The sequence below is a fragment of the Lissotriton helveticus genome, chromosome 4_1 (genome assembly GCF_964261635.1).
Source record: "Lissotriton helveticus chromosome 4_1, aLisHel1.1, whole genome shotgun sequence".
Classification (NCBI taxonomy): domain Eukaryota; kingdom Metazoa; phylum Chordata; class Amphibia; order Caudata; family Salamandridae; genus Lissotriton; species Lissotriton helveticus.
In genome coordinates this window covers 418,353,494-418,366,451 of record NC_136063.1, presented here as the reverse complement: position 1 = coordinate 418,366,451, position 12,958 = coordinate 418,353,494, and the positions used below count along the sequence as shown (strand labels likewise).

The following is a 12,958-nucleotide window of genomic DNA, read 5'->3' as shown; positions in this document are numbered from 1 at the left end:
CTCAGGCACCAGACGCAGCACTCATGCGGGTCAGTAATAGACATTGTCTTGCCACATTCTCCGCAAGCCTTAAAGCCAGTCTTCTTCGACGACATCTCGAAGAAAACAGAAACAGTAATAATAGAACAAGAGTAACAAAGTTACTAGGAAGCTACAGTACGATCCCAGAAAACCGTTAGCGTGGACGACGCGGAATAAAGGGAACTGATGTCATCACGCCGGCGTGGGCCTATTATAGGCGTCGGTGACATCAGCGGAGTCGCGAGTGGTCCGTGCCTCTATGACGTCCAAGTCCACGTCGGCGCGAAGCTACGAAAAGAATTTCCGAATGTTGCTGGCGCAAGGGGATATTCACAAGGTGAGGAATCCACACGGCAGATGTATCTATCAGAATAGTGCAGTTAATGTTTGTTCTTGCTTTCACTTGTCTGACTAATATAGCAGTTTTTAATTAAAACACATTACAATTCTTAGCAATTAATGTATTAAAAGATAAGATAGGGTTGAGGAGAAAGCCAACCCAACAGTCTTCTTGACTGAATCAATTGTTTCTGTAGTCCTGTGTGTTTCCTAATTTCCTGCTTCTTGCATTGTGTTGACTCATGAGATGCAGCCTTCAGCTCCTCTCAGTCTAAGTAATTTTGCCTTTCATATTCACATTGTATCCACTACTGGTCTTACCAATTTCGGGTATTTCGGAAGTCCTTTCAGTCAGTTTACAAGGTTTCTGAACATACAGCTATATACCTTTAAATTGCAAATGGTTTGATTCTGTTATTTAATGTCCTCATTCAGAAAGTGAAGTGCTTTTTTGTCTAAAATGATCATAGAATGACTGAACAGTAGAAAAGAGATAACTTTCTCCTCTGTCTCAGTCTTTCTCTCTGTCTCTTTTCCGTCATCCTCTTAAGGAACAATCTTCTACTAATGGAGGTAGAAAGCCGCAGAGTTTTTATTACGCCAGCCACATACTGAAGGTAGAGCGGGGATTTTCTATCCAGTTCCAACAGTAAAGAAACAAGATTAGTGAGGCAGTGGAACAGGCTGCAGTATATTAATTAAAACAAAAACCAAGTACTGAGTCCCACCGGACTTTTTACGCAACAATACTACATCGGTCCACTGGTAACAGTTCAAAAGTGCACCATCAAATAAATTAGGTGGATGCCAGTGTGAAGCTTTCTAAATGAAAACCTTCACAAATATACTGTGTTCTGACTGTAGAAGTCTGAAAAACACATCAAACTTAAATTTCAGACTCATCAGCATTATTCTGATAACTTTACTTCCGTCGTTGACTTGTGACTTCCATGCACACTGCAGACCGCTTCAAAATGTCAGAGTCCCTTATGCCAGCAGCTTTCTATAGTTGCAGACTCTTTTTTGTTGCTCCCTTCTTTCTTGGTATACTTTCTTTTTTTCTTAAGTATTCTCCTCATTTTATTAGTAATACCCTTGACCTTATCTTGTGGAATTCCAGGATCCCTGTGGGGACTTTGAGGAACTTGACTTATGGATTGAATCTAGACATTCTACAACTGAGGAATACATGGGACCTTGCTTTTGTTAGACTGGAAGTCAACGTTGCAGCTCAAAGACTCCTACTTTTCCATTCTGATCTGCAATGGTATCAGAGGTTTCTCCTGTGAATTGTTGTTTACCAAGTTGGTAAGGCTTTCATTTCCTATTTAGAAGCAGGTACTGATAATGTTTTTACAAATCATTATGGTCATATCACAGAATCCCTCCAAGTAACGTATACATTTAGAGATGGCAGCATTTCGGCTTCAGAGCCAAGCTCTTCAGAAATGAAGAGGAGAGATCTACAATTGTTTCATGATGGTGGTGAATTTAGTTCATCCTCATTTCAGAAGTCACATGAAGAAAACAACATGAAGGTGCGACATTAGGAAACTGACTGAAATATAAATATATATATATATATATATATACATAGTGTGAACAAGGGCTCTTGTAGCCCGAAATTCGTAGCTGTTTCTGTTGTGGAAATACATTTTCGTACCTGAGCCTGTGGTCCGTCTCCTTCTTCGCCGGTGTTGCTGGACTGCTTGCCGGAGGTAGTGTGGAGTTCGTCTGTGAATATTTATATATTTATATATATATATATATATATATATATATATATATATATATATATATATATATATATATATATATATATATATATGTATATGTATAAGGACCCGTCCATCCAGGAGTCCTGGGAGTTTCCTGGCACCGAACTTCACAGCAATCAAGGTATTGATTATCCCAGGACCGCCACGAGAGCGAGCCATGCCAGAGGCTGCTGCCAACCGGTACGGTAGACTGTGACTTCACGGGGGATACGGCTCACTGCAGCTTTTTCCACGGCCCGGTTTGTTTTGTATTTGTGGCTTTGGACGTTGGGGACTCAAGGGAATGCCTAACACTATAATTAATGGACTGCACCTGCCACCACTTGGTCCTTCCTGTACTAGGCATTAACGGCGCTCACTTAGAGTTTTCATTAATTTTTCCTGCACATGAACTTACCAACGTGTTGCATGCTGGGGGCTGTAGTTTGACAACGGACCGCAGCTGCCAGGATTTAAGCAGGAACAGCTGATCTCCCACGACTGGGAGTGCCGCATAAAGAGCGCAGGAAGGCGAAGGTGCAGACTAGTGGCTAAGGGGCATCTGAGGAAGGCTGAAGCGGCCGAAATGCATTATGCCAAACCACATTTCGTGAATAAAGGGTTCACATCAGAAATCCCCGCTGTGTCCTTGGATTGCTTGTAGCAGAGTGGTCTTTTTCGTCATATATATATATATATATATATATATATATATATATATATATATATATACATACATACAGTTTTGCTCCGAGGGAACAACAAGTCTGAGCCGCACTCATTGTGGTGGTTAAAAGCTTTATTGTGTTTCCTTATATATTTCGGTCTTCCCAGACCTTCATCAGAGGACAGCCACTTTAAAAATGCTTCCCAAATTCTGATTATTTGTCGAGTGAACAAGCGGCGAGAAGCCGCGAAACGCGTCTTTGACTTTGGGGAAATAAAAAACTGAAGCACGGATTTTGGGTCTGTGTCCTGTTTGCTGGCGGCGGCGCGTGATTTAAGACGAGGCAGCCATCTGGACAGGATCGAGATATATATATATATATTCACAGTTTTGCTCCGAGGGAACAACAAGTTTGAGCCGCACTCATTGTGGTGGTTAAAAGCTTTATTTTCACGGTGTGTTTCCTTATATATTTCGGTCTTCCCAGACCTTCATCAGAGGACAGCCGACATCGCAGAACCCCATCGACGCAACCACAGTTTGCTTCCGGTCTGATTTAAAGTTCTAGTGCCCCCAAGTGGGCTCCTTGGTGGTTGTAAGGTGTGAAGCATGCTGGTCAATGTGGTTCGTTGGGGTGTGTATTCATTCCCTTCAGTGGGCGATGTGAGCGTTTTTGATCCCATCACAATCCCGAGCTGACAGCCTTTCATGTAGCTGGGCAACGAGCCATGGTCCAGTTCTTGGTGGCAGCCCACTGCCTAAAAGCTTGCGCAGTTACTGGTGCGGTCCGGTTGCGGGCAGGATAATGGCTCTCTTCTTCGGCGGTACGGCTCTAGGCAGGACCAAGCGTAAAATATATTCACAGTTTTGCTCCGAGGGAACAACAAGTTTGAGCCGCACTCATTGAGGTGGTTAAAAACTTTATTTTCACGGCGTGTTTTCTTATATCTTTCGGTCTTCCCAGACCTTCATCAGAGGACAGCCGACATCGCAGAACCCCATAGACGCAACCACAGTTTGCTTCCGGTCTGATTTAAAGTTCTAGTACCCCCAGGGGGGCTCCTTGGTGGTTGTAAGGTGTGAAGCATATTGGTCAATGTGGTTCCTTGGGGTGTGTATTCATTCCCGTCGGTGGGCGATGTGAGCGTTTTTGATCCCATCACAATCCCCGAGCTGACAGCCTTTCATGTAGCTGGGGAACGAGCCAAGGTCCAGTCCTTGGTGGCAGCCCACTGCCCTAAAAGCTTGCGCAGTTTCTGGTGCGGTCCGCTTGCGGGCAGGATAATGGCGCTCTTCTTCAGCGGTGTGGCTCTAGGCAGGACCAAGCCTAAAATATATTCACAGTTTTGCTCTGAGGGAATAACATGTTTGAGCCGCCCTCATTGTGGTGGTTAAAAACTTTATTTTCACGGCGTGTTTCCTTATATATTTCGGTCTTCCCAGACCTTCATCAGAGGACAGCAGACATCGCAAAACCCCATAGACGCAACCACAGTTTGCTTCCGGTCTGATTTAAAGTTCTAGTGCCCCCAGGTGGGCTCCTTGGTGGTTGTAAGGTGTGAAGCATGCGGGTCAATGTGGTTTGTTGGGGTGTGTATTCATTCCCTTCGGTGGGCGATGTGAGTGTTTTTGATCCCATCACAATCCCAGAGCTGACAGCTATATATATTTTTTTCTTTAAAATACCTTTGCAATGCCTAGTTAACAGTTGTCAGCATCTTTTGTTTCAGGCCACACGCACTGCAGGACTAATCAACCTGTGAATTATTTTAGTTTTGGTATATGTTGGTACCAGAATGTGCCCTGCATGGTAAAAAAGCATGTACCCCTGCCCTGAGTGCCCAACTCCTTGCGAAACTGGTATCCTTACCTTTAGTTTGGCCCTAACATCATTCTAATCTAGCCTGTGGCAGAGGCCTAAACCTGTTCCTGGAACTGTGATATCCAGAACAATTCTGTGACCTTGAGAGGCGCACCAGCATCACTCATAGCAGGTGTCCATGCCCTGGTTGAGTTACATATAGGAGTGATGGCAGTGTACCATGTTTTCTGAATCACTACTATGACTAGACCTTTTTCTCCATGTCAAGGAGAATGTGGACTACTGACCGCTCCTATGACAAGTTCCGCTGTTCCATGCACCTACATTCCATATGTATTTCAAGTGAGTGGACGTGCAGCGAGTGTGTGACAAAAGTATGGTGCTAGGGCTGTGTGTGATGAGAGTCTGAATACTGGGACAGTTGGGATTCATTTTAGATGCCTCTGGTTTAGCATGGCACAAGATGGTGGGTGGATGCAGCTTACACAGATAGTGGAAGTGTACATACTGTTTTACTGTGGCTAGGCACTAAAGTGAAGCAGAATGGAGTCAGGGCTCCCCTTATACATTTATTGAGGACTTGTTAGCAAATGGCTGCTGATTTAACTTCTTTAATTTTTTATTTTAATGCATGAACAAAGAAAGAATTAAGTATAACGATGTTGCACTGTATTTTGGGATACATTTGCATTCTAATTTAGACAGCTGTACATGTATCATGTGAGCAAACACTGATTATGATCCTCCTGTCTAAATGTCAAATGGCTGTGAATGTGAGTGGTGCTGAATAATATTATTGATCACTGAGTACAAAAATAATATCATTTTAAGACACAGCCTCTCTCTCCAAGGCCGACGAAGTAGTTGGCAACTTAGTGCCGGAAGAGTCCCCCAATGCGTGTATCATATCTATCCAGGCCACTAAGTTTTCCGCAGCCCTCTCCATCTTTTTTAACAACCTTATGTGAGATTCCTGACCTAAGGCTCACTCTCTCAGGCCTTTTTCTCACGTGTTTTCAGTGGGACCCTAGAGAAGTAGCCCTCTTCCTGATTTTCGTCTCCCACTAGTATTGACTTGAGAATGTGCATGCAATTGAGCACATTTGGGAAATCTCTCCAGATCTCTTGCTATTCTGGCAAATAAGGTGAACTGTAGAAATTGTTCAGGTCGAACGCCACAGGGTTTCCAATGCCTCAGAAAAGGAAATAAATGTTTCCCCGGGGTACAGATTTCCCAGGGTGAGGTATCCCTCATCCATCCAATAGTCTCAGGTGATAAGGTTGTAGGACCCACATATCCAAGTCCCTTGAGAACTGGGTTCTCCGGAGGATTCTCTTAACTGCAGTTTACCACGCTCTTCTCCAGAGGATTCTCTTAACTGCAGTTTACCAGGCTCGTCTTATCTGCCTTACAATATAAGGGTATCAAAACAGAAAGTTCCCTCCCCTCTCCAGTAGCTCTAACAGAGACTCCCCTTGAGGGATCCACTCAACAGTCTGTTCGCCTGAACACCATTTTGCAGCATGCCGTAGACGAGCTGTAATATAATATGGTTCTAAGTCCGGTAAACAAACTATTCTGACCTCCTGATCCAACTTAGGCAACTCTACTACTCTTTCCAGTCCATGCTGGGGATACCTTGAGACAGTTCCTCAAATATGAAGGTTGAGATGGGTCATGTGGAGCTTTATGCTGTACACAAGCAGCAAGGAAGAAACACCAATTTAGCTATGGAAATTCTACCCGTGGTGGAAGACTATTCCAAAAGTGAACCAAATAACTTAGCCCTTGAATCACCCTGCCCATGTTGTATATGTAATGTTTGTCCAGGTTGTGAGCGACCATGATTCCCCGGGTATCTCCCTTTCTCAGCATAGGCCCAACTCCAAGACATTCTCCAGTAACACATCCATTAAGCCTCCCAGTGGAAATATTATGCACTTACTAGAGTTTGTTTTTTGTCCTGAAAAAAATCCAAATATTTCAAGCTCAGTAGAATTAACAGAATGTATGCTGATGACAAGCAAAGGGCTGCTGACCACTTCTTCCTGAGCACTGCCATTTGGTAGATGGTAGGCGCGAGGAATGGGACTTCAGTTTCTATAGTTCAAGGTGAGGACATGTCTAGACGAGGTGGGCCCTTTGGTCATTGTTCCTTTGCTTTGAATGCTCCTGCTTTGAGCCGATATCACTGCTATCTGCTGTAAGAGTCATCATCTTTCACTCAGGCTGTGTCTCAGGAACACCTAGATTATTACATTTGAAAGAGAACCACCTCAAACCAGGTCTGCACACTGGACAGGTGATCCACATCCTGGTATGGAAAAGGTATATAAAAGTGGGAAGGAAAACACCACATTTTCTCTTCTTCATATACTTCTGTTCTTCATGACCAATGAAAGGAGCCCCCTGCAGAGTACTCGTAGTACTGTTGTGTGATCAGAGGTGTAGGTACATCACCTGAAGTCTTAATTTTCTATTAGCGGAGGAGCTGAGGGTTTGCTTAGAGCCTAGAAGCCTGCCTGCCTCCTAAGAGAGTGAAGGATTCTACCTATTCCATGCAAGAGGAGAAACTATTGAGGAGGAGATGTCAAGCATATTACTGACATAGGGACTAGCGAAAGAGACCGAGCAACTGCAAGGGAGCACAGTCAGAAGTGGCCTGTGTGTGCAAGGATCATCCAGTCTCCCTAAATGGTTCCGCTTGTAAACCGCATCAAACCTTCTGAAAAATTCAGTCCTAAGTGTAATAGTCAGTCCTTTGTAATAGAGAGATAGGTGCTGCCGCCGATGTTAGAGGCCAAGCGCTGTGTTAACACTAAAATGAGCACACTGGTCAGCCCAGAGACCTCAACTCAACAGCCAAAGTCATCTGCAAGGTTAGCCCATAAATTGCACCTGCTGAACAGCAGCCCTTCTGCACCCAGATTAGAGAGACTGCAACTGTTGGAGATGAGAGCTGCTGCAGGGAGCTGCCATAATGAAATCCTCCATGTCTTCTATTCCAAGCAAATTCCAAGCGAGGCAACCGATCCAACCCCAACAGCTGAGAGGCTGCTGCAACTTATCCTTCCTGCACCTACCCCATTTGAAACTCCCAGATACAGGTAGGGTTTGAGACCTGTGTGAGAGACTGAGTAGCAGACCATGGTCTGTAGCATAAATACATTTTTATCAATAACCACAAGAAGTGAAAAATGAACTGACCTGTTGGGCGCCAATAAGCCTTGTGCCTAACCTCTGCCCTATGCCAGATTAGACGTCAGGGATTAAAGACAATGGGGAACTGCTGAACAGGGACAGGGAACCGAAAGGTGTAGCGCCTCAAGATCACAAACACGATTTCAACCTGCGTCGCAGTTCCCTAAATGTGCTGTGTAGTATTACGAGATGCTGTGTGATTAAATTACTTTCTTTTATTCGGGAGAGAAGCACTGGCTGTACAATACGTTGTTCCATTTGTTATTCGACTGCTCGCCCTAGCTACCCTGCAGGTAAAGTGTGGAAAGGGTGTTCTTGAGCCAATTAGCTGAGGCATAGTAGGATGGACACCAAGGCACTAGTGGCAACTACCTCAGTCACCATACGGAGTGGTCAAGTAGCCCAGGTCTGCCATTTGTCCCCCCCAAATAAGATCTTACAGTATGTTATGGTATGTTATAGTTATTTGTATGGCACGCTAATCAAGGAGCTTACGAGGGAGGCCGACACCAGGAGTGGTTAGTCAAAGAGCCAGGGGTTCAGCCTCTTGGGGAACTTGAGAAGTGAAGAGGAGGCTATGATGTGGTTGTAGGAGAGTGGGGTCTGCAATCCTATGGTCACCCCAGATTTTTGCTTTTTGCTTCACTGGTTTACGACTTTCCCTGGCTGTGGGCCTGCTAATCAGACCCACAGCCTAGCTGTTCTCTCTCTAAATTGACAACCATGTACTTTAGGTGCATTTACCAATTGGTACTGGGCCACCTTATCAGTCCCTGTACCCAGGGCCTAGGTGTACCCAGGGCCTACCAGGGGCTGAAGCATGTATTATGCCACCCCTGGCTGGCCATCTAAATCTGACACAACTGGCTGCATGACAGGTGGGGCAAGGTGGTATAAACACCCTTTGCTGTATATATAGTATACCTATATCTAACCCTAAAATGGACACATATATTCCTATCAGTCACTCCTATGGAAGGTCTTATCAATCCTGAAGGCAGAATGCTTGGAATTATGTGAGATGGTGCTCTGGCATGAGCTGAGCCTGTTTGCAGCTTGCGGAACCAAGTCCTAATAGCTGTTCCATGATAACGCTATACCATATACTCTTAAGTGCATTATCAACCTCGCGGTTAAATGCTAACTCTGGTATAACATTATCAAAACATGTCGAGTAAGGTGTCATACGATTTGGAATACTACCCCCTCGCCAATTCTGGCGACGGGGGTAGCATTCCACCCTTCTAGAGGGACACGACATGGATGTAACTGTGAACCCTGGTTAAAGTTAACTCGAGCCTCAGCATCACAAAATGGATGCTGCCACCACAGACACAAGTCTGACCGCCTGCTGCTGGGAGTCCTTCCAGCAAGGATGGCTTGGACAAAGGGTTTCCTGCCTTGGGAGGTGCTAGCACCACCCCAGACAGGATTTTGTGTATTGAGGTAGGGAGGCATGAAAGGAATGAGACATGCCTGGGGCACACAAGGTGCCCTGTGCATACACCGGTTCAAACCAGTTGCTGGGGCATCCCTGCCCCAGCTCTGGCGGGAGACCGGACAAAGGATAGGGGGTGTAACCACCCCCCTTCCTGGTCCCACCCAGGGGAGGGACCTAGTCAGTAGTGCAGCCCCCTTTAGGAGAATAAAGGTAGGAGCTGGTCCCATTCCAAATTAGATTATCCTGAACTATTCAACAAGAAGAAACTCTGGCCTTCGACGTTCTGCTCCACAGAAGACTGAAGAATCTCCCTTGTGGGCAAGGAGTGTCCACCCTGCAACTGCAGGCACCATCAAGCGTCCAGCGGCTTCACTTTGTTGTCTTCCCTCGAAGATCCAGACTTCAGAGCCCGACGAGACCCTGATTCCCAGACCTCTCCGACCTCAACTCACATCTGCAGCAAAGCTGAGACCCGTGGGTGCGACGAGACACGTGGGACCGGCCATCTTGAACGAACCTGCACTTCGCTTCCAGCACGACTCCCGAGGTAAACTCGACCAAGTGCTTTGAGGATTGAGAAGCCCCAGCCCCGATCAGCCCCTGCACCGAAGATCAGCCCTCCAGCATCCACGAGATCTGCGTGGGGCCCTTCTGCTTGTTTGCTGCTCGACGCGTTGTCTGGTCACTTGCCGTCTGGCTAGTGGCCTCCTAGACGACGAACCTTTGAATCTTTGCTGCTGGTCTGGTTGCTCCAGACTGGCCCTTGCTCCCTGCCAAAAGAGGGGCACCCCGGACTCTCCTAGTCCGCACCAGAAGTCTTTTCCCTTCACCGTGTGGGTTGCCTTTGCCAAGGCCTGTTGACTCCAATCCCGGATCCGACATCGCCGACAGCGTGAGCCTGCGTGGGACAGCTCGTGCCTCCACCCTGGTCGTCGAAGACACCTCCTGGTCCACGTGGCTGCAGAGTCAGGCGTCCACTCTTCACCTGATCGCGACGACAGCACCTGGTTCCTTCCTGGTTCCACACCGGTCACTGGCTAGTGACTTTGAACACTGTCCCCTCTGTTTTCAGGTCCTCTTCTTCACCGATCCACCCTTGGATCGCACCAGACATCTTCCTCCTGGTCGCCTGCAGCATCTTTTCTTTCAGGCTCCATTGACTTCAACGCGAGAACCCGACACACTTTGGCACCTATGCACCCGCAGCCCGTGGGTGAGGTAACGAGAGCATTTCGGTGCTCAAGGGTAGTCTAACTGTCCTAGTGTCCAATTCCACAGTCGTTGTTGTCCTACCTAGTCAGGATTGTCCGTTCTCACCTTTTTCTTGAACCATACTGTCCATAGACGTTGTTACGCATCTCGTGTGTGAGTTCACACTCTGCACACGCGTTCCGTGGGCCTCCTATTACTTACCTGAAGTTAGTGTAGCGTGGTCCCATCGATACTACAGCTTCTGGACAGCTCCATTCCTATTATCGACTTTCACATTCCACTTACTTAGTATATGGTTTGTCGTGCCCCTAGGGCACCATTGTAATTTTGTGCAACTTGTCGTATTTTTCGTAAGAGATTGTCATGTGCTTAGCCCTCTGACCTCATAAAGAGTTCAGAGGTGTTGTTATTAATAAATATACTGTTTATTTTCATAACAACCTGTGTGGTGTCCTTTCATCTGGTATTCAAGGGATTATATTGTGGTAAAACAGCTGGCTTCACATGCCAAGAGAGTTTAGCCTAAGACTGCTTTGTCCATGCTACCATTAGGATAGCTGGTCTATAAGGGTGACTTACAACCAATCACCATAAGGGTTGTTTGGACTGATACAAGGTGATCACTAGAACTAGTGAGCATCATATATCAGGCCAACTTCTCACAGTGGTGAGGTACGTTGTTCCATGCTTTGGGAGAGAGATGAGAAGACATGGCCTCTGGCTGTGTCTTTTTGGAAGTGGGGTAGCTTGCTAGTGAGAGTTCAGCTCAGCGGAGGTGTCTGGGAAATGGGTAGAAGTGTAAGCAGTTGTTCAGGTGCAGAGCTATTTTTCTATAGTGCTTTGTATGTGTGTGTGAGCAGTTTGAATTGGGTGGGTTTTGGATTGGAAGCCACTGCAGTTTCCTGAGGGTGTGGGGGTGATGTGTGTACGGTGAAGGAGGTTGAGTATGAGTCTTTCTGGATGGCATGGAGCCGTTTTAGTAGCTTCTTAGGAAATCCTGCGTAGAGTGTGTTGCCGGATTCGAGTCTGCTGATGATCAAGGCCTGAGTGACTGTTCTCCTGGTGCTCTCCAGAAGCCATTTGTAGATACGTCATAGCATCTTGAAGATGTGGTAGCAGGTGGAGGTCACTGCATGTATTTGAGCTGTCATGTTGAGGTGATTGTGTAGAATGATTCTCAGATTTCTTGCTTTGGTGGTGGGAGTGGGTGAGGGTTCGAGGTTAGTAGGCCACACCAGGTGGAGTCCAGGGGGACTTTTTTTTCTGAAGAACCCTACTTCAGTTTTGCCCGTCTTGCGTTTGAGGCAGTTTGTTTTCATCCAAGAGGTTATGGCGGTCATCCATGTGGCAAAGTTGTTTTTTGTTGTGGGGTCCGATAGGGAGAGTCTGAGCTGGGTGCCATCTGTGTGAGAGAGTATGTTGATGTAGATGTTGAACAGCGTTGGGCTGCAGGGTGATCCTTTGGGTACTCCACTGATGTTTTTCTTGGACTTCGATGTGTAGGGTGCTAGGTTGATTCTTTGTGTCTTTTCTGTGAAGAAGGAACAGATCCAATTCAGGTTGTGTTCTTGCATGCAGAGAGCTGTGTATGTATGGCTTTTCCGTTACTTTGGCAGGGTAAAGTAGAACGGAGACCAGGGGGTAGTTAGTTCGTTACACGGGATCTGCTGAGTGTTTCTTGAGCAATGTGTTGACCATTGTGTGTTTCCAGGTATCTGGGAATGCCTCGGAAGGGATGGAAGTGTTCATGATGCGGGTGAGGACTTTGCTGAAAGGAGCAGCTCCCATTTTGTAGATGTAGTGGGGCCAGGGGTCAGCAGGTGGATGGTTCGCATGATACTGGATATTCTTTCCGCTGTGAGTACTTTCGAGGATGTCAATTTTTTGCTGAAGGAAGAGGGCACAGTTGAGTTATCAGCACACTGCATATGTACAGCATTTACATTCAATGTGAAACTTACATTGATATTAAGTAAAATGGTCTCCAATGTTGTAAAAATATTGTGAGGGTGATTCTTTAGAATTTGAATCCTATCACTAACTTCAAGTAACGCTTCATGCCAGATTCTTCAATGAAGAAAGATGACAAGATTTGGGAGGTCCTCCAAGAGGAAGAAGTGGTATGGGCTGTTGCCGTTAATGAAGTAGCTTTTTGTTCAGAAACGCTTTGAATGCTTCCTCCCAATAAAGAGGGAGTGTATTCCAAGGTACTTCTGTTTTTTATCCAGAAGAGAGTTCTGGTTCTATCTTTGTTCCTGATGTTGCATTTGCTGCAGTTTGGAGAAGGGATCAAACAGTCTCAATCTGCACCGTCTTTTACTAAATCCTGAATTCAATGTTACTCAAGCTTCATAGGATTGCTCCTTATGAATCCCCACAAATACCTACTTCTTGCTTCTACTACTCTCTTTGCAAGGAATACGCCCTTTCCCAGACATCCTCTGTCAGCTCCATAAGTATATCGCTCCTGCTTCTGAAACCTGTCTCCTGTCAGTCC

The 12,958-nt window shown here is 46.0% G+C and overlaps 1 protein-coding gene across 2 annotated transcripts in view; it reads right to left on the bottom strand.

Moving 5' to 3' along the window:
- RGS22 (regulator of G protein signaling 22) overlaps positions 1-12,958 on the bottom strand; it is a 1,652,097-nt gene that overhangs the window by 192,261 nt on the left and 1,446,878 nt on the right. The window lies entirely within an intron of this gene.